This window comes from Saccostrea cucullata, unplaced genomic scaffold, assembly GCF_032062105.1.
Source record: "Saccostrea cucullata isolate Sc308-1 unplaced genomic scaffold, CSIRO_AGI_Scuc_v1 ctg7729, whole genome shotgun sequence".
NCBI lineage: Eukaryota > Metazoa > Mollusca > Bivalvia > Ostreida > Ostreidae > Saccostrea > Saccostrea cuccullata.
This window is the reverse complement of record NW_026933176.1, coordinates 31,809-55,568: the sequence shown is the minus strand read 5'-3', so window position 1 is coordinate 55,568 and position 23,760 is coordinate 31,809. Positions and strand designations below refer to the sequence as shown.

Sequence of the window (23,760 nt, the reverse complement as noted above, 5' to 3'; positions counted from 1 at the left end):
ACTTTTTTAAGCATGACTTCATGCATTTTCATGAATAAACATGAATAATAATATTGCATTTTTTGTTTACAAATAAGCAAGAATATTCATGAATGCTAATGGTTCATGAATTTTATTCATTCATGAACATTCCTGAAAAAATTCATCAAATTATTCATGAATAGTTCATGAAGATGCAATGAACTTATTATTGGACATTCTTGAAATGATGAATATTCATGAATATGACTCTTCATGAATTATTCATGAAAAAAAAATATTCATGAATATTCATCAATTTTCTTTCATGAATAAAAATTCATGATTTGAAAATGTCCAATAATAAGTTCATAGGATCTTCATGAACATTTCATGAACATTTCATGAATAAAATTCATGAAAAATTCAAGGAAATTCATGAATTATTCATGATCATCTCGCAGGGGTATGAAAGGGGAAAACTTTTCCATTATGAACAGAACAAGAAAAATAATTTTTTTTCTTATGTAAGAATAAATTCACATGATATTGTAGGCACCGACGTGACTTTCTAACTGACCATTCAGCTGAGTGGTATTACTAGTGCGCACTACTAAAAATACTAAGAAAATTTAATCCTTGAAAATGAGTATCTTTTTTATACTTCCTTACCAAAAGACAATTTTATATGCATTTCAATCACAGATTATATACAAATCTGCAATATCCATGCTCAATATATTTCAAACATTTGGTCTTTTGTACACCTATATTTTAGAGTTTTGTAAGGCATTTGGTGGACAATTGTCCCCATGTATTTCTGAGTATCAGTGATTACAAATTGTAAATAAACAAAACAAATACTAGTATTAATACAAACCTTTTTAAAACTTAACGTTAATCAATGAACTGCTCGTTTTTAATATCATGAGGTCGCAAACATTGCCTTGGACCTGTCTCCTGTAAACATATTCCATCTCACTTAGTCAAGATCTGAGTGTGTCTCCCCAACATCTTCTTCATCATTTTCAACATCTTCAAGGATTGGATACTACAGAAATTGGCAGATTTCATCCACTAAAACTCTTAAATCACCTATAGAATGATTATCGGTAGATCTCTAGGAGAGGACTGCCCCATCCTTAATATCATTAAATGTATCAGTAAGAGACTACCTTCATAAGAGCTGCAGATTACTGTAAAACGTCCTTCAAAAATTCTGCTGAATGAAATATATGGAGCTTACGAACAGTTTTCACGCTCAAAAGTCAATTCAAACGATACAAATAGAGGCAGAACAAATATGGACCACTAAAGCATCAGAGGTGGGATCAGGTGCTATGGAGGAGTGAGCATACCCTACCGACTGGTCACACCCATCACGTGCTCCTTTTCATGATCGGGAAATAACAGGAAAATCTGTTGACAAAATTTCAGTACGCAAATAATGATCTAACACTAAGTATGAAAAACGTCATTTAGCATTTGACCTAAAGATGATTGTATTTGCTGATAAGGTCTTTGTAACGACCCTGAAAACTTACGAATTGACTTTAATTGTTTTTAAAAGAGACTAGTAGTCTTGTTTCGTCAGTATTGGAAATAACTATTGTTACTTCATGTAAATACAAATGTATGTCTGCTAATAACGGGTTGCAAGTGGCACCCTTGGGAATTCCAATAGATTTTTGGAAATCTGGTCTCCAAAAACTACAATAATATTGGCAATGAGAAACACAAGCATCTTTTAATAGCAACTTCAGAGTATTTGTATGCACATCAAGCTAGATTGTTTTTTACAAAAAAATATCTTTACTTACTCATACTAAATTTTCTTATAGAAGGCATAAATATTCATGTAATAGGATATTTTAATTCGTGTCATGAATTATCGTTCTCTGTATGAGCTCCACCAAATAAACTCATATTGTTCCTATAGTCGGGTCAAATTTTAAGAGATAAATACATCTGTTAATAACTTGAACACTTAATGAAACGTTGATATAAAACTAAATAAGGTTTATTTTCAAATAAAGCGATTTATGTTAAAAATTTCATGTATGTATTTTTGTGGATGTCAATGTGTCTATCTTTTTATTATTTTACAAAACCTTTAATTTGTAAACCCGGTTCTTCCAGTGACCCAGTTTTCCCGCGTCCATAAATTTTGTCAAGACCTTAGCTGTTTTCAGCCAATCAGATTGCCGCGCAAGGCATCCTATTTACATACTTCTTGTTTACTCGGAGTGCTGCCGCAAAATTTTTGTGAACAAAAAAGTAACCACCACCTCCACTCCATCCCCCAAATTTTTTTAAATTAATCACATAACTTTTATTTGTGTGTACGGAGGTACTTTTTATGCACCACTTTTGTTTCCAATAAAGTTTGATATTGTATTTTACCGCATTATCACATCTGTATGTTGTAACAATTTTGTGGCTGGGAGACCACTGTTTTGTAATCAATTATTGAACTGTATTCTGGTCAAGCTTTCCATGATTCTGGTATGTCTCCCAGGCAAATTCTTTGGTAATTGTTTTTATAAATGGATTTCATTTTTCGTCATTTAAATAAATGGCAAGATTTTTACAATTAACATGTCTTCTGTTATGAATTTTGGAAACAAACGGAGCTGCAATGTTGCCTTGGTCTGCCAGTAAAGTTTTAACATAAAATGTGTTATGCATTGTGGATAGTTCTTTCATTTAATGCGGTAATACTTTCTGATATTTTTGTCACTTTGCGCTCTAAATTCGGCTTTATTTTCATATCCACGTGTTTAAGTGAATAGTTTGTGCCAGTCCAGGGTTTCCATGTTACACCATCATATTTTTTATCGTCAATTTTCCCATTTCTATAATATTTATATTTTCCATTTAAATTGCTCTGATAGCAATTATAAAACCTCCATGCTGCGTGGAATCTCTTGGCGCAACTTCCACCAAATTCCTTCACAACTTGATCATTGTCAACATCTCGGGTTCATAATATAATGTAAAAAAAAAATAATAAAGTAGGGAAATGAAAGACATCATTGAAATTTATTTATGTACTCCCAATTTTCCTTTAGCATACTAATATATGAAATGTAAAGATAACAAACAATGTTCAATTTCATAAGTCCACTAAACAAAACAAATCGTGGACAGGCAAGACATAGGCAAATCAAATCGGGAACAGGCAAAGACAAGGACAAATCAAATCATGAACAGGCAAAGACATGGATAAAACCAATCGTGAACAGGCAAAGGCATCGATAAATCCAATCGTGAACAAGCAAAGGCATGGATAAAACCAATCGTGAAAAGGCAAAGACATGGATAAAACCAATCGTGGACAGGCAAAGACATGGACCGCTGGTATACCAGAGGTGGTATCAGGTGCTTAGGAGTAATCCTCCCTGGTCGACCGGTCACACTTTTCAACTGGTCGACATCTATTTACTCATCCTCCAAGACAACGGTTTAATTTGTAGTGAGATTTTTATAATGACGATGGATGTACGGTGTACCTCCGAATCCCTCTCTGTAATCCTCACAGTCCCTATAGAAATTGGTGGTGCTATCTTGTCGCTTCTCAATCAACGTCCAACCGCCCTTCTTCATGTCGCAATATACTTGAATGAGTCTGTTGGCACCATAGGGTCGGATTTTATAGACACCATTTCTCATGTTTCCTTTGAGAAAGTAATCGTAACGATCTGTAAAAGAAGTTTAACAAAATACAGAAAGATAAATACAAGTTACGCTGATGAATAAGCATAATCTGATGAAACTTGGTATCATAATTTGATACGAACCTTTTGGGTCACTTTGTCCATCTGCAACATACTTTACTGATGTGTTTTTTCCTTTTGCTATATCAGTTTTATGTTCTTTATTTTCTAGATTCGTACTCTCGTTACTGCTTTCTTTATAATTCGTCTTCTGTAATTCTTGTAATTTGGCTTTATCACCAGAATGGTCAGCATATTGTTTGTTCGTTTGTGAGCTGCTCATATCACTTCCGTTTCTACGATTTGTATCTTCTTTTACATGTTTTGTGACAGAATTTGGGTGTACCTCGCTTTTCATTTTATTGATATTTTCTTAGCTTTCTTTACCGAAATCAAATTCCCTTGTATTCATACTTTTTTGTTCTTTTGTCATATCTTTTTATTCGTTCCGTACATTTTTTCTTTGTCACAGTTTGCTTTAGATCAAGTTCTTCTATGGTCTTTTCCATAGCCTTTAAAACCTCCTCTTCTTTGGTTTCATTGTATTGATCAACATGGAGGATATTTTTGTCTTCCTTTTGAACACTCGTCCTATCATCAGGATCAGGCGGCTGTACATTTTGTGAGGTTTCAGAATTTTGTTTTGTTTGATTCCTTTTGTTCATTTTTTGGAATGATTTCTAAACTTTCTGGTTCATTGTCAGATTCAGAATATTTCATCACGCTTTCTGAATCACAATTAGCAAAAATAAAAGGTGAGTATGGTGCACACTCGGATATAATAATAAAGCCCTTGAAACAATGTGCACTAGAGTCACACCATTCCTGAAGTTTAACAGACGATGTGATTGAGGTGTAACGTAAATACTCCTTTAAAGATATATATGCTGTGTTAAACAGTATTTTTGCACAGCTGAAACCGAACAAAAATTTATAAAGTATGATAAGCTATCAAAAATGAAGCATTCTTGCAAATTCGACGAAATATTATTCGGTATTAACAAAGTACTGGTCGGGAAAAGAACACGATATTCTCATGCATATTTATAAAGGACTGACGTTTATCCTGGATCTGCGCATGTGCGCGGAAAAAGCATCGCGAGAATCATACAGGAAAAAGAGTACCAAAGACCCAGATTTTTACATCATTTCCTGGTTGAACAAGATGAAGCAGAGTAATAAATGGGTAGGCTTTAGCTGATTGGCTGAATTCAGGTATGTAAATATTTTCATTTTAAAGTAAAAATATTAATGTTTGAAATAAATGATGGAATGTGGGAATATTACAGAAAATATAGAAATACCAGGGGAGATTGTAGGAGGGGGATTGATATTTTTGGCAGGGTGTCATTTACTGCCGATCGCTGTAAGTTCTAAATAACTGCAAATTTGACTTATAAACGCCGCGGCACGGTATATTTTTTTCCCGTGTTTTTAATAAGTGCTTAGAACGAACTTTCAAATGACATCAGAGATTTGTTTGAACGGGATATAGTAAATTACTGGGAGGGCATAAGGTTTGTATAGAGTTCTATGGGAAATTAATTGGTACTCTTTTCCCATCAGGTCAAGGAAACTATTTTTGTGACGTCTGTTCACTGAGGAACCAACATGACTGACAAATCGACCAATCAGCTCAATGAGTTGCATTTTGTGCAGTTATGGGTTACTACATAAAATACTACATGTGTTTTTCGAAAAGGCTAGTTTTTAAATCGCTCTCGGAAAGACTTGATGCATTTTCCCAAGCATTTACACGCTTAATGCATTATGTACATTATTATCTACTAATCATATGCTCATATTTGCATACAATTGATTAACAATGATAAAAATTAAAGTTTTCCCACTCCATTGTACAGGTCCGTTTGTTTAGAGTTTCCCCGTGCTGTACTGCTAGTGAAAAGACAATTGCACGTGATTGTTCCTCGGTACAAAAAGCAACCAACTCTGAGGTGTGCTCATGTATTGACAATCCCTAACTCACGTGTTTGTAGTAAAAACGTAGTAGACCATCATGCTTTTCGGTTCATTCTCGAGATTGGACCATTGTTTGCTGTGAGCATGCAAGACCATGTGATCATGAATATTTCAATAAGAGGCGGTTTATTATCCGACTCGGAGAGAAAATAATTTTTACCAAATAATATTTCACAACTTTTAAAAGTGATGGAGTGGAATTGTCTTATTTGCAGAAAGTATATAACATATAACTTGATGAGACACCACATATATTTATTTATTTTAAAATAAAACACTAATACGGCATATACATCTTTAACTGTTCATCGACTTCCTCGTCTTGGTCTTTTAGTTATCCAACAAAAGACGATTGTTCAATTATTTCACCGCTTTCTAGTTTTTTATCTGACACTAGATCGTCTAGTTGCTGTAGCAGTTGGTTTGAGAGATCATCGAGATATGATTCCTTTGAGTTTGTGCCTGGTGGATCTACAGTCCCCGACTTGTCTGGTTATTTTCTAATTTTCTGACGTCTTCTAAACCAATTTCTAACTTTTGCTTCATTTTTTCTGCTGTTTCATGTTGTTGTAGAGTTTGTTCAGAAAGAGATTGTACTTTTGCCATAAGTTGTGACATCAATACAGTTTGGTTCATGACCATCGCATACAACATTCTGTTTGGGTCATCAAGACCCTCGGACCGATTCTTTAATTTATCTATCAGGTTTTGAAACTTCTCTGACAGTTTTATAATTGTTTGCTGTTGTTTTTTTTCAAAAGTTGGTCGTGATTTAGTTTCTGTAGAGAGTAACTTTCAGAGATTTGTCTAGTTCTAAGTATTTTCGTTGAGTTTTCGTCATTTTCAATTTTCATATAATGGAAGCTTTGTTTCATTCTTAACAGCTCGTTCTCTAACCTAAGAATGCTATTCTCTAGTCTTGCTATGGTACTGGAATGACTTTCTTTGTTCAATTTTTCCATTGACATACTAGTATGATTTTAAGCTTTATCCTATCTAATTCCAGAATACTTTTTTATATTCTTCCGTTTTCAAAGACACCGTCTCCCAAAACCTTTGTTTCCCTGCGATTTATGTTTATTGTTGGTTTATCATTCGACAATCGAGCATTATTTAGTACTTTGCCGCATCAGTAACAGCATTATCACTTACTGCTGGAATCACTATAATCATCATCTACAAAAACAAGAAGAGATGCAAAGAAGTAGACCAATCATGGTAACAAACAAACACTCCCTCTTGAATTTACAAGCACTGACTCCTACAGGTATTTTTTTTTTAGTTCTCTCTCTCTCTCTCTCTCTCTCTCTCTCTTGATTTAGATGAGTTTAGTTGTTTGATTTTAGGCTATCTAACTACATAGATGTTCGAAAACATGACTCTCAGACAAAACTTGTGTAAGTATCGACTTTCATATATAAATGCGTTAAAAATTATATTACATAAGATATAGATTAGAAATACATTGGGAAAATGACTCTAAAAAAATTGTTTTCCAAAAAGCTGTAATAATTATGAAAAATCCTGCAAAGACAGTGTAAAATTATGACACGTTATTGAACTGATATACTTTATAATGCCTTGAACATGCTGTGTAGACTTTTTAGGTAGATGGGAGTATGAATCAAAAAAGGAATTAGTCCATTTCGAAATGGTGGCAATTTTCCTATCCTTAGATTTTTTTTTTATTTTAATTTCTCCATCTTCAAACACAAGCTGGATCTAAATGCAATAACTTACCGAGATCTATATATTAATTTTTCAATTTTTTTTACCTGTGTTGTCAAGGGTATATGTTACCCTCAAGACTTGCTGTAATACTAACTAGTGGATGCCCGGCTTATAAGCAACATTTTTGTTGGCGGAGTCGTAGAGGACTGTTGCGGCTGAGGCATGTTATATCCATGGACTTGGCCTTGTATGTGACATGTAGGCCACTGGAATGAGCAGATAACGCTTGGCTACCACTTTCAGCATGCTGAATTTGTGCAGAATCTTGTATTGGTTGTCTTGGGGCGCCCAGGAACTTGCTACACGTGCAGGGGGTCTGGCTTAAGGCGGTTTCGCCTTGGTTCCCCGTGAGGAACCCACTCTCAACAATCCCATGCTAATTTTCTTTCAAATAATTAATAAAACCAACAAAAAGTTTCTTATTAGTAATTATTCATATTTAAACATGCATTCCTTTAATGAAGTATTGAAAATAAAACTCTCTTGTTTTACATTACCATTTTCTGAAAAAAATAATAAATAAATTTAAAACAAATTTATCAAACATAAATTAATATGTTTGCTTTATGGTATTTTAATACTTAAATTGCTTTAATTGATAATAATTAGCCAATGACACTTGATTTTCTCTCCAGGCATCAATGGTTTCGTCTGTTATGAACAAGATGGGAAGTTGAACAGACCTAACGCATGCGCATCAATGCTCATATAATATAGACAATAGAATCGTAATGATAGAACCGCAATTCCGGAAAACGGGTTGCACTGGGAAGCTATTTTTATTTTTTAAATAGAAGGCGATAAGCGTCATTCTAGACACCCGTGTTTATCTTTTATGGATAAATCTGATTATGTACATGATATCCGCTGGATAAAATGGTAATAGAGGATACTGTACATTTATTGCATGATAGTGAGGGAAATATGAAGATTTATTCAGCCGAGAAAAATCATATTCCAAGTGGGCTTCGCCCGAGAGGAATATATGATATTTTTTGGCTGAATAAATCTTCATGTTCCCCGAACAGTCACGCAATGAATTGTTTATTATACCGAAACAATCAAAAACTTTTATTAGATAAACATAAAATTTCAAATTCGGCACCGCTCTCAAATTCATTTTTATTTTTAACGCACTTTCACTTTGACACATCACTAATCAGCAATTTTATGACGTAATTGTGATGTGTCTTGGCTATTGTGATGTTTTGGGAGTTTTTTTCAACGAACATTGAAAATATATTGCGGGAAAATGCACTGGGTATCCGAAGAGGTTGAATATGTGAATATGATGAAAATCATGTCGATGACCGTGAAATGTGAAGTTTTATGGCCCGATCACGAAATAATCTAGAACCAATCAGATGACGCGTTGTGTAGAATAATTATACATGTAATGAGGTATAATAAAAATATATCGTGATTACAAGCATGAACATGCAAAAGAAAGTTTTGGTTTCACTCAGATGTGTTGATGTTGACCTAAGGCTATTAAAGATCTCTCGTCTGCCACGCATCTGGTACCGACAAAGGTGACAGCATTGATATCTGCTAGGCTGGACAACACGGATTTCAGTACTGCGTTATCAGCAGGCATGTTGTTCTGTAGGTAGAGTCTATAACATAACCCAGTCTTGGATTTCGGGAAAATTATTTCCGGATTGGTTTTCACATCTCTATAATTTTCTTGAACGCCGAACCCGATTGTATTCTTCATATGAGGCGGTAAATCCAATCTTGATATGTATTTTATGGAAGGAATTCCGGTATACTGCTTTGTTTTGAAGTACGACCTCTTTCTTCACAACAGCTCCATGAAAGGGATGAAGAAAAGAGGTATGAACGTAGTAAACATAAAGATATGTTTTGAAATAGTGACTGAATATGCGGTGTAAACACTTCAACAGTGTTCAACGGGTCTGGTATAAATATATTTATGCATACGAAAAAATCAAATTAAAATATTTATAAATATATATATATATATATACAAATTTACTTCAAGTTTTGCCAAAGGTCAACTTGATAAACTACCTAACCTAGTCACGGTTCGACATAAAGTCTATAAACTACCTAACCCAGTAACGGTTCTACATAACCAAGTCTATAAACTACCTAACCCAGTCACGGTTCGACATAAAGTCTATAAACTACCTAACCCAGTCACGGTTCGACATAATCAAGTCTGTAAGCTACCTAACCCAGTCACGGTTCTACATAACTAAGTCTGTAAACTACCTAACCTAGTCATGGTTCAACCTAACCAAGTCTCTAAACAACCTAACCCAGTCACGGTTCAACATAACTAAGTCCATAAACTACCTAACCCAGTCACGGTTCGACATAAAGTCTGTAAACTACCTAACCCAGTCACGGTTCTACATAAACAAGTCTCTAAACTACCTAACCCAGTCATGGTTCTACATAACCAAGTCTATAAACTACCTAACCCAGTCATGGTTCATCATCACCAAGTCTGTAAACTACCTAACCCAGTCATGGTTCTACATAACCAAGTCTGTAAACTACCTAACCCAGTCACGGTTCAACATAACCAAGTCTGTAAACAACCTAACCCAGTCATGGTTCAACATACCTAAGTCCATAAACTACCTAACCCAGTCACGGTTCAACATCACCAAGTCTCTAAACTACCTAACCCAGTCACGGTTCTACATAACCAAGTCTGTAAACTACCTAACCCAGTCACGGTTCAACCTAACCAAGTCTCTAAACAACCTAACCCAGTCACGGTTCGACATAACTAAGTCCATAAACTACCTAACCCAGTCATGGTTCAACATCACCAAGTCTCTAAACTACCTAACCCAGTCACGGTTCTACATAACCAAGTCTTTAAACTACCTAAACCAGTCACGGTTCTACATCACCAAGTCTGTAAACTACCTAACCCAGTCACGGTTCTACATAAACAAGTCTCTAAACTACCTAACCCAGTCATGGTTCTACATAACAAAGTCTATAAACTACCTAACCCAGTCACGGTTCTACATAAAGTCTATAAACTACCTAACCCAGTCACGGTTCGACATAAAGTCTATAAACTACCTAACCCAGTCACGGTTCTACATAACCAAGTCTGTAAACTACCTAACCCAGTCACGGTTCTACATATCCAAGTCTGTAAACTACCTAACCCAGTCACGGTTCAACCTAACCAAGTTTCTAAACAACCTAACCCAGTCACGGTTCGACATAACTAAGTCCATAAACTACCTAACCCAGTCATGGTTCAACATCACTAAGTCTCTAAACTACCTAACCCAGTCACGGTTCTACATAACCAAGTCTTTAAACTACCTAAACCAGTCACGGTTCTACATCACCAAGTCTGTAAACTACCTAACCCAGTCACGGTTCTAGATAAACAAGTCTCTAAACTACCTAACCCAGTCATGGTTCTACATAACCAAGTCTATAAACTACCTAACCCAGTCATGGTTCTACATAACCAAGTCTGTAAACTACCTAACCAAGTCACGGTTCTACATAACCAAGTCTGTAAACTACCTAACCCAGTCACGGTTCAACCTAACCAAGTCTCTAAACAACCTAACCCAGTCACGGTTCAACATAACTAAGTCCATAAACTACCTAACCCAGTCACGGTTCAACATCACCAAGTCTCTAAACTACCTAACCCAGTCACGGTTCTACATAACCAAGTCTGTAAACTACCTAACCCAGTCACGGTTCGACATAAAGTCTATAAACTACCTAACCCAGTCACGGTTCGACATAACCAAGTCTGTAAACTACCTAACCCAGTCACGGTTCTACATAACCAAGTCTGTAAACTACCTAACCCAGTCACGGTTCTACATAACCAAGTCTGTAAACTACCTAACCCAGTCACGGTTCAACCTAACCAAGTCTCTAAACTACCTAACCCAGTCACGGTTCTACATCACCAAGTCTGTAAACTACCTAACCCAGTCACGGTTCTAGATAAACAAGTCTCTAAACTACCTAACCCAGTCATGGTTCTACATAACCAAGTCTATAAACTACCTAACCCAGTCATGGTTCTACATAACCAAGTCTGTAAACTACCTAACCCAGTCACGGTTCTACATAACCAAGTCTGTAAACTACCTAACCCAGTCACGGTTCAACCTAACCAAGTCTCTAAACAACCTAACCCAGTCACGGTTCAACATAACTAAGTCCATAAACTACCTAACCCAGTCACGGTTCAACATCACCAAGTCTCTAAACTACCACCTAACCCAGTCACGGTTCTACATAACCAAGTCTGTAAACTACCTAACCCAGTCACGGTTCGACATAAAGTCTATAAACTACCTAACCCAGTCACGGTTTGACATAACCAAGTCTGTAAACTACCTAACCCAGTCACGGTTCTACATAACCAAGTCTGTAAACTACCTAACCCAGTCACGGTTCAACCTAACCAAGTCTCTAAACAACTTAACCCAGTCACGGTTCGACATAACCAAGTCCATAAACTACCTAACCCAGTCATTGTTCAACATCAGCAAGTCTCTAAACTACCTAACCCAGTCACGGTTCTACATAACCAAGTCTTTAAACTACCTAAACCAGTCACGGTTCTATATCACCAAGTCTGTAAACTACCTAACCCAGTCACGGTTCTACATGTAAACTACCTAACCCAGTCATGGTTCTACATAACCAAGTCTGTAAACTACCTAACCCAGTCACGGTTCAACATCAGCAAGTCTATAAACTACCTAACCCAGTCACGGTTCAACATAACCAAGTCTGTAAACTACCTAACCCAGTCATGGTTCTACATAACCAAGTCTATAAACTACCTAACCCAGTCACGGTTCAACATCAGCAAGTCTGTAAACTACCTAACCCAGTCACGGTTCTAGATAAACAAGTCTCTAAACTACCTAACCCAGTCATGGTTCTACATAACCAAGTCTATAAACTACCTAACCCAGTCATGGTTCTACATAACCAAGTCTGTAAACTACCTAACCCAGTCACGGTTCTACATAACCAAGTCTGTAAACTACCTAACCCAGTCACGGTTCAACCTAACCAAGTCTCTAAACAACCTAACCCAGTCACGGTTCAACATAACTAAGTCCATAAACTACCTAACCCAGTCACGGTTCAACATCACCAAGTCTCTAAACTACCTAACCCAGTCACGGTTCTACATAACTAAGTCCATAAACTACCTAACCCAGTCACGGTTCGACATAAAGTCTATAAACTACCTAACCCAGTCACGGTTTGACATAACCAAGTCTGTAAACTACCTAACCCAGTCACGGTTCTACATAACCAAGTCTGTAAACTACCTAACCCAGTCACGGTTCAACCTAACCAAGTCTCTAAACAACTTAACCCAGTCACGGTTCGACATAACCAAGTCCATAAACTACCTAACCCAGTCATTGTTCAACATCAGCAAGTCTCTAAACTACCTAACCCAGTCACGGTTCTACATAACCAAGTCTTTGAACTACCTAAACCAGTCACGGTTCTATATCACCAAGTCTGTAAACTACCTAACCCAGTCACGGTTCTACATAAACAAGTCTCTAAACTACCTAACCCAGTCATGGTTCTACATAACCAAGTCTATAAACTACCTAACCCAGTCACGGTTCAACATCAGCAAGTCTGTAAACTACCTAACCCAGTCATGGTTCTACATAACCAAGTCTGTAAACTACCTAACCCAGTCACGGTTCTACATAACCAAGTCTGTAGACTACCTAACCAACTCACGGTTCAACCTAACCAAGTCTCTAAACAACCTAACCCAGTCACGGTTCAACATAACTAAGTCCATAAACTACCTAACCAAATCACGGTTCTACATAACCAAGTCTCTAAACTACCTAACCCAGTCACGGTTCGACATAAAGTCTACTCTATAAACTACCTAATCCAGTCACGGTTCTACATAACCAAGTCTGTAAACAACCTAACCCAGTCACGGTTCTGCATAACCAAGTCTGTAAACTACCTAACCCAGTCACGGTTCAACATCACCAAGTCTCTAAACTACCTAACCCAGTCACGGTTCTACATAACCAAGTCTGTAAACTACCTAACCCAGTCACGGTTCTTAATAAAGTCTGTAAACTACCTAACCCAGTCACGGTTCGACATAACCAAGTCTGTAAACTACCTAACCCAGTCACGGTTCTACATAACCAAGTCTGTAAACTACCTAACCCAGTCACGGTTCTACATAACCAAGTCTGTAAACTACCTAACCAAGTCACGGTTCAACCTAACCAAGTCTCTAAACTACCTAAACCAGTCACTGTTCTACATCACCAAGTCTGTAAACTACCTAACCCAGTCACGGTTCTAGATAAACAAGTCTCTAAACTACCTAACCCAGTCATGGTTCTACATAACCAAGTCTATAAACTACCTAACCCAGTCATGGTTCTACATAACCAAGTCTGTAAACTACCTAACCCAGTCACGGTTCTACATAACCAAGTCTGTAAACTACCTAACCCAGTCACGGTTCAACCTAACCAAGTCTCTAAACAACCTAACCCAGTCACGGTTCAACATAACTAAGTCCATAAACTACCTAACCCAGTCACGGTTCAACATCACCAAGTCTCTAAACTACCTAACCCAGTCACGGTTCTACATAACCAAGTCTGTAAACTACCTAACCCAGTCACGGTTCGACATAAAGTCTATAAACTACCTAACCCAGTCACGGTTCAACATAACCAAGTCTGTAAACTACCTAACCCAGTCATGGTTCTACATAACCAAGTCTATAAACTACCTAACCCAGTCACGGTTCTACATAACCAAGTCTGTAAACTACCTAACCCAGTCACGGTTCAACCTAACCAAGTCTCTAAACAACTTAACCCAGTCACGGTTCGACATAACCAAGTCCATAAACTACCTAACCCAGTCATTGTTCAACATCAGCAAGTCTCTAAACTACCTAACCCAGTCACGGTTCTACATAACCAAGTCTTTAAACTACCTAAACCAGTCACGGTTCTACATCACCAAGTCTGTAAACTACCTAACCCAGTCACGGTTCTACATAAACAAGTCTCTAAACTACCTAACCCAGTCATGGTTCTACATGACCAAGTCTATAAACTACCTAACTCAGTCACGGTTCAACATCACCAAGTCTGTAAACTACCTAACCCAGTCATGGTTCTACATAACCAAGTCTGTAAACTACCTAACCCAGTCACGGTTCTACATAACCAAGTCTGTTAGACTACCTAACCAACTCACGGTTCAACCTAACCAAGTCTCTAAACAACCTAACCCAGTCACGGTTCAACATAACTAAGTCCATAAACTACCTAACCAAATCACGGTTCTACATAACCAAGTCTCTAAACTACCTAACCCAGTCACGGTTCGACATAAAGTCTACTCTATAAACTACCTAATCCAGTCACGGTTCTACATAACCAAGTCTGTAAACAACCTAACCCAGTCACGGTTCTGCATAACCAAGTCTGTAAACTACCTAACCCAGTCACGTCTGTCTATAAACTACCTAACACAGTCACGCTTTGACATCACCAAGTCTCCAAACTACCTAACCCAGTCACGGTTCAACATCACCAAGTCTGTAAACTACCTAACCCAGTCACGGTTCTACATAACTAAGTCTATAAACTACCTAACCCAGTCACTTTTCTACATAACCAAGTCTGTAAACTACCTAACCCAGTCACGGTTCAACATAACTAAGTCTATAAAATACCTAACCCAGTCACGGTTCAACATCACCAAGTCTCTAAACTACCTAACCCAGTCACGGTTCTACATAACCAAGTCTGTAAACTACCTAACCCAGTCACGGTTCGACATAAAGTCTATAAACTACCTAACCCAGTCACGGTTCGACATAACCAAGTCTGTAAACTACCTAACCCAGTCACGGTTCTACATAACCAAGTCTGTAAACTACCTAACCCAGTCACGGTTCTACATAACCAAGTCTGTAAACTACCTAACCCAGTCACGGTTCAACCTAACCAAGTCTCTAAACTACCTAAACCAGTCACGGTTCTACATCACCAAGTCTGTAAACTACCTAACCCAGTCACGGTTCTAGATAAACAAGTCTCTAAACTACCTAACCCAGTCATGGTTCTACATAACCAAGTCTATAAACTACCTAACCCAGTCATGGTTCTACATAACCAAGTCTGTAAACTACCTAACCCAGTCACGGTTCTACATAACCAAGTCTGTAAACTACCTAACCCAGTCACGGTTCAACCTAACCAAGTCTCTAAACAACCTAACCCAGTCACGGTTCAACATAACTAAGTCCATAAACTACCTAACCCAGTCACGGTTCAACATCACCAAGTCTCTAAACTACCTAACCCAGTCACGGTTCTACATAACCAAGTCTGTAAACTACCTAACCCAGTCACGGTTCGACATAAAGTCTATAAACTACCTAACCCAGTCACGGTTCTACATAACCAAGTCTGTAAACTACCTAACCCAGTCACGGTTCTACATAACCAAGTCTGTAAACTACCTAACCCAGTCACGGTTCTACATAACCAAGTCTGTAAACTACCTAACCCAGTCACGGTTCAACCTAACCAAGTCTCTAAACAACTTAACCCAGTCACGGTTCGACATAACCAAGTCCATAAACTACCTAACCCAGTCATTGTTCAACATCAGCAAGTCTCTAAACTACCTAACCCAGTCACGGTTCTACATAACCAAGTCTTTAAACTACCTAAACCAGTCACGGTTCTACATCACCAAGTCTGTAAACTACCTAACCAAGTCACGGTTCTACATAAACAAGTCTCTAAACTACATAACCCAGTCATGGTTCTACATAACCAAGTCTATAAACTACCTAACCCAGTCACGGTTCAACATCACCAAGTCTGTAAACTACCTAACCCAGTCATGGTTCTACATAACCAAGTCTGTAAACTACCTAACCCAGTCACGGTTCTACATAACCAAGTCTGTAGACTACCTAACCAACTCACGGTTCAACCTAACCAAGTCTCTAAACAACCTAACCCAGTCACGGTTCAACATAACTAAGTCCATAAACTACCTAACCAAATCACGGTTCTACATAACCAAGTCTGTAAACTACCTAACCCAGTCACGGTTCGACATAAAGTCTACTCTATAAACTACCTAATCCAGTCACGGTTCTACATAACCAAGTCTGTAAACAACCTAACCCAGTCACGGTTCTGCATAACCAAGTCTGTAAACTACCTAACCCAGTCACGGTTCAACATCACCAAGTCTATAAACTACCTAACACAGTCACGCTTTGACATCACCAAGTCTGTAAACTACCTAACCCAGTCACGGTTCAACATCACCAAGTCTGTAAACTACTTAACCCAGTCACGGTTCTACATAACCAAGTCTGTAAACTACCTAACCCAGTCACGGTTCAACATAACTAAGTCTATAAAATACCTAACCCAGTCACGGTTCTACATCACCAAGTCTGTAAACTACCTAACCCAGTCACAGTTCAACCTAACCAAGTCTCTAAACAACCTAAACCAGTCACGATTCAACATCACCAAGTCTGTAAACTACCTAACCCATTCACAGTTCAACTTCACCAAGTCTCTAAACTACCTAACCCAGTCACGGTTCTACATAACGAAGTCTATAAACTACCTAACCCAGTCACGGTTCGACATCACCAAGTCTGTAAACTACCTAACCTAGTCATGGTTCTACATAACCAAGTCTGTAAACTACCTAACCCAGTCACGGTTCTACATAACCAAGTCTCTAAACAACCTAACCCAGTCACGGTTCTACATAACCAAGTCTGTAAACAACCTAACACAGTCACGCTTTGACATCACCAAGTCTCCAAACTACTTAACCCAGTCACGATTCTACGTAACCAAGTCTATAAACTACCTAACCCAGTCACGGTTCAACATCACCAAGTCTGTAAACTACCTAACCCAGTCACGGTTCAACATGACCAAGTCTGTAACTACCTAACCCAGTCACGGTTCAACCTAACCAAGTCTCTAAACAACCTAACCCAGATCTTCTATTGTAGTCAGAATACACATGTCAACAAAATTGTTTATTAGTGCAGAATGGCTCGTTTTGTTCAAATTAATATTTAACATGTTTGAAAGTTTTTAAGCTATTTGATATGTATTTATTTGTTTCATTAATTATTGAATATTTATCAATACATGTAACATTTATAACAACATGAAATTTTATGGATATATTTTTCAGGTGTAGAAAACAAACCTCATCACCAGAAGTCTCTGAAGAAAGTGGTCGTGAAACTTAAAGAAGACCTAAAGGTCTCACCCTGCAGAAAATATAGAAAATTATTTTTATGTACAGTTAACAGACTGTGAAATATCATAGAAGTCTCAAGAAAGGAGAGGTAAAATAATGAAATTATAAAAGGTGCTATTATAAATATGATCAATACATTTATATTCAGGGACTGACTGACAGATTTTTAAGGCACTTGTCCAAGGGCAAGTACATGGTCAAAATTCACTTGCAAAACCTGAATTTTTGCTTGTCCTACCATAACCTAATACTGTATTTTAATATAAATATTTTTAAATTGAAGAGGAAGACAAATACTAAGTAGATCATATAGCTTTTTTTAAGTCACTTGCCCATGGGCAAGTGATCCATAAAATTTCACTTGCCCACCCCTAAAATTCACTAGTCAATAGCTCAACTGCTCAAATCATGACAGGGATAGGGTGGGCCAGAATGGCAAATCAATATTTGGACAGCAAAGCCATGATTGGTCTTATTTTAGTTTGGGGGCACAAAGTAAGTTCAAATGTAAAGGTCAATAAAGCCACAGGTAGTCAAAGAAATATCCAAGCATCCTTAGGTTAGTGTAGACTGAACTTTGATCAAATCATACCCTTTTTCCTTTAATTGGTTGGGACCACTTTTGGGTTTAAACTTTAATCATGAACTGATTTCTGCTTTTTTTCCTAGCCACAGTGCTTTGGTGAGTGATGTGGCCCATGGGCCTCTTGTTGAATGTTTAGTGTTAATGTTTACCTCATGACCTTGATCTTGAATTATGACTACCTTTGAAAAACTTAAATCTCACATAACCATAGATTTTTTAAATTTTCCGTGTTAGGGTCAGCATTCATTTCAGATGTGCATTCCTTATTACAAGACTTTTTCAAATGATACCAAAATTTTAATTTCTTAACCCTCATTGTTGAGTCCCAAACAAATTTGTTTTGTTTTTTTAAGATTTTATCTTGAATATCTTGAGAATAATGATTTACTGTATTTTTCCAGTTCGCCTCCACCAGGACTATTTCTCTTAACTGCATGTTAGGAAATATTCCTGGCCTGGGGATCTGGATCTTTGGTAACTCCCCCAGTGATTCACTGTATATTGCATACATTAAAAAAAGCACACAATCTAATTCCACTTCCCCTTTTCAACACACAAAACCTATTCCATTGACTTATCATGTTAAGCATTCTTCAATGAGCTTTTTTTTGTTTTTTCACTGATTTTAGGGGTATATTCAGTTCTCCAGGATGTTACCTTTATAGTTTGAAAAACTGCCAAAATGGAAAGGTTTTGACATCACTGGAAGATGGGTATGATAAATTTTATTTTTTCAGAATAAATTACCGTAAAGAAAATAGATATGCATATTGTAAAGTGAATTTGTGATTCTTTGATAACCAATCAACTTATTAACATTTAAGGTAAACCATATGTGGAGACCAGTCTTTATATCCATAATTTAATTAGTCACATCTGAAGTGCTATTAAAATGACTAATATTCAAAAGAATTTCATTCTTACCCTTATTTATTTTCATTCTCTTTTAGGACAGGACAGAGTTTTAATGAAGAAGTTTGATATTTTAAAGATGTGTTGCTTGTTTAGGCAAGAATCATTACTGCAGCTTCCAATTCCATTGTCAAGAACATCACATATAGAAAAGCCGAAGAACTTCTATACCCAGTGAAATAGCAGTTTTATGTTTTGATTGACTGAGTTAACAAATTTGTTTTGCTCTTCATCAGTAACTGTATAAATTATATATTTTACAAGTTTGCTATTGCTATATGGTTTACAGGTATATTTATACCTCTGCTCCGAAGGAGAGGGGGGTATACTGTTTTACCCTTGTGTGCCTGTCTGTGTGTCTGTTGGTAACAAATTTTTAGTCGCAGTTTTCTCAGCAATTCCTCTTCTTGGATGCTTGAAATGTTAACACAATCTTCTCTGAGGCATGCCATATAGTGGGATACATTTTTATTCAAATTCGATGTCAACTTCCTGTTTGTCTGTGCATCCATCGGTTTCATACATAACAAATTTTCTCATTAACTATATATAGCAGATGTTTGAAATTGTACTACACTCTTTGTTTAGGCATGCCATATGGTGGAATTAATTTTGATATGAATCTGATGTCAACTTCATATTTTTCTGTGGATCTGTCTGTAAGTGTATATTAACATGATAGTGCTTATTTACAACAGAGCGGGGGTATTACTAGTGAGCATTGGCTCACAGATTTCTTGTTTGATCAGTATCTGATGAAATTTAATTGTTATGACATACAAATGGACTCTATCAGAGCTGATCCAGTGTGTCTGGTTAATGTAGATAAACTCATAAACCCTGTAAATTTTGAGTTCAGTCAAATTAAATGCACTCCAGATTGCTTTACTTGTAATTCTTATTTGAACCATAGTTTACATATTGGTATATGAGTACTTGATGTTATTAAACGATGAAAACGAAGTCGAGATGAGCTTATGCTATAGCCCCGGCTTCGGCGTTAGCGTCGGTGTCCCATGTTAAAGTTTTAGGAGCAAGTCCATTCCCAAGTAACTATTAGGCCTTCCTGGACCAAACTTGCATGGATGATGCATCTAGAGATGGACACTATCAGACTTGCTTTGGATGCTGGATCTGACCTACATTTTCCACATGAGTGATCAGGTTAAAGTTTTTGGAGCACGATCATTCTCTAATGAACTTCTAGACTTATTTAAGCAGAACATGCTTGAATATTGTTGTCAGATTAATTACAAAGTGTTAAGAAAATATGATGTAAGATTTGCATTACTTAAACCAATAACATTCCTCGAGGTTAGCTTCGTAATCTTTGATTACCTATGTTTTAACTTTGCATTACTAGTATACCCTCAGTAGAGCATTCATGTCCTAAGGACATATTTCTGGTTATCTTGATGACTCTCATTGACTGGACCCAATTGCTGCAGATACTGGTAAATCCGAAATGATACAGCGGTATGATTAGATTGAATACAAGTATTTTGGTTTAGTTTAGTAACAATGCTCGCAAATTAAGCTTTTTAATTTTTTAATTGCATGTAACTGTGGCGGTCAGCCAGACTCGATAACCCATGGCCAGATTGCTCAGTTGGTAGAGCACCTAACGAGTTTCAGGGGGCCCGGGTTGAATCCCGGTCTGGTCCGCAGCATTTTCTCCTCTACCTTTACATTTGGAGCCATGCCCTGGAATTGACATGTGAAAGACCTGCTAGGATGAGCCTGGGTTTGGGTCCTTGGAGAGTAAAAGACTTTAAAGTAGGGAGGAATGTGGCGGTCAGCCAGGTTCGATCTTCGGTGGCCAGATACTTCAGTTGGTAGAGCACCTAACCAGTTTTTCAGGAGGCCTGGGTTCGAATCTCGGTCTAGTCCGCTGCATTTTCTTCTCTACTTTACAGATATGGTGTCGTTGACCACTCCTGGACTTGCAGGTGAAATTCCTGCCAGAGGCTACAAAGAACTTGGGTTATGTCAAGGGTGAAGACCTTTAAAATTTAAGAAAGAAGGAATGTAACAGACTGGACCTTGGATACCACTTGAACCATGACTGGGTTAGGTAGTTTAGAAACTTGGTTATGTTGAACCGTGACTGGGTTAGGTAGTTTATAGACTTGGTTAGGTTGAACCGTGACTGGGTAAGGTAGTTAAGAGACTTGGTTATGTTGAACCATGACTGGGCTAGGTAGTTTACAGACTTGGTGATGTTGAACTGTGACTGGGTTAGGTTGTTAAGTGACTTGGTCATGTTGAACCGTGACTGGGTTAGGTAGTTTATAGACTTGGTTATGTTGAACCGTGACTAGGTTAGGTAGTTAAGAGACTTGGTTATGTTGAACCGTGACTAGGTTAGGTAGTTTAGAGACTTGGTTATGTTGAACCGTGACTGGGTTGGGTAGTTAAGAGACTTGGTTATGTTGAACAGTGACTAGGTTACATGTAGGTAGTTTACAGACTTGGTTATGTTGAACCGTGACTGGTTAGGTAGTTATGAGACTTGTTTATATTGAGCCGTGACTAGGTTATGTAGTTTAGAAACTTCTTTATGTAGAACCGTGACTGGGTTATGTAGTTTAGAGACTTGTTTATGTAGAACCGTGACTGGGTTATGTAGTTTAGAGACTTCTTTATGTAGAACCGTGACTGGTTTATGTAGTTTAGAGACTTGTTTATGTAGAACCGTGACTGGGTTATGTAGTTTAGAGACTTCTTTATGTAGAGCCGTGACTGGGTTATGTAGTTTAGAGACTTGTTTATGTAGAACCGTGACTGGGTTATGTAGTTTAGAGACTTGTTTATGTAGAACCGTGACTGGGTTATGTAGTTTAGAGACTTGTTTATGTAGAACCGTGACTGGGTTATATAGTTTAGAGACTTGTTTATGTAGAACCGTGACTGGGTTATGTAGTTTAGAGACTTGTTTATGTAGAGCCGTGACTGGGTTATGTAGTTTAGAGACTTGTTTATGTAGAACCGTGACTGGGTTATGTAGTTTAGAGACTTGTTTATGTAGAACCGTGACTGGGTTATGTAGTTTAGAGACCTGTTTATGTAGAACCGTGACTGGGTTAGGTAGTTAAGAGACTTGTTTATATTGAACCGTGACTAGGTTATGTAGTTTAGAGACTTCTTTATGTAGAACCGTGACTAGGTTATGTAGTTTAGAGACTTCTTTATGTAGAACCGTGACTGGGTTAGGTAGTTTACAGACTTGGTTATGTAGAACCGTGACTGGGTTAGGTAGTTAAGAGACTTGTTTATATTGAACCGTGACTAGGTTATGTAGTTTAGAGACTTCTTTATGTAGAACCGTGACTAGGTTATGTAGTTTAGAGACTTCTTTATGTAGAACCGTGACTGGGTTATGTAGTTTAGAGACTTGTTTATGTAGAACCGTGACTGGGTTAGGTAGTTAAGAGACTTGTTTATATTGAACCGTGACTAGGTTATGTAGTTTAGAGACTTCTGTATGTAGAGCCGTGACTGGGTTATGTAGTTTAGAGACTTGTTTACGTAGAGCCGTGACTGGGTTATGTAGTTTAGCGACTTGTTTATGTAGAACCGTGACTGGGTTATGTAGTTTAGAGACTTGTTTATGTAGAACCGTGACTGGGTTATGTAGTTTAGAGACTTGTTTATGTAGAACCGTGACTGGGTTATGTAGTTTAGAGACTTGTTTATGTAGAACCGTGACTGGGTTAGGTAGTTAAGAGACTTGTTTATATTGAACCGTGACTAGGTTATGTAGTTTAGAGACTTGTTTATGTTGAACCGTGACTGGGTTAGGTTGTTAAGAGACTTATTTATGTGGAACTGTTACTGGATTTAGGTAGTTTAGAGACTTGTTTATGTTCAACCATGACTGTGTAATGTTGAATAGTGACTGGGATATGTAGTTCAGTGGCTGGGTTACACTGTTTGGTGTCTGGGATCTGTTGAACCATGACTGGATTACTAGGTTTCCCTGTGTATCGGATTTTAGTTTCCGATGAATTTTTTTTATGAGTTATGTGAGTTATGGCACAGTTGAACATTTTATTAGGTTATGCTGAACACCTATATCATCATATATTGGTCGTTGAACGTTATTTTACTTCTAGGACCTAGCTAATTCCTTTTATCCAGGTTCACATTTAGAGACTAATTACCTAGCTTTATATTGGCTGGGTTCCTTATAACAACCTTCTTTCTGTGTCGGTAGATTAACATACTTAATCAATTTAATTAATATTCTGCAGTACGTGCACATGCTAAGTACTAAAGTAGGTCACTAGTTCTACTTTGGCATGCTTGTGTATAGAACTGTAGAAGTGATACTAATAGGTCATGAAATTTATTATGTTTACTATTAAATACCACAAACTTAGTGAAAGCGTACTTTCGCTTGGATGTCATAATATTAGGTCTCCGATTAAAAATCGAATTAGTTGCCACACATCATCATGTTTACAAAAGTATATTGCATCGGGATCGAATATGTGTTCTATTACAAAAAACCATACCGGAAATAATATTCCCGGAATCCAGGACTAG

General features: G+C 37.4%; 1 long non-coding RNA gene and 1 pseudogene across 1 annotated transcript; one reads left to right on the top strand and one right to left on the bottom strand.

Moving 5' to 3' along the window:
- Window positions 1-2,638: 2,638 nt before the first annotated feature.
- Window positions 2,639-6,876, bottom strand: LOC134237519 (angiopoietin-related protein 3-like; annotated as a pseudogene).
- Window positions 6,877-9,085: 2,209 nt separating this feature from the next.
- LOC134237522 (uncharacterized) lies at window positions 9,086-20,100 on the top strand. Its single transcript, XR_009985840.1, has 4 exons — window positions 9,086-9,221; window positions 17,646-17,802; window positions 18,930-19,013; window positions 19,251-20,100. It is a non-coding gene; the product is annotated as an uncharacterized LOC134237522 (long non-coding RNA).
- Window positions 20,101-23,760: the final 3,660 nt, after the last annotated feature.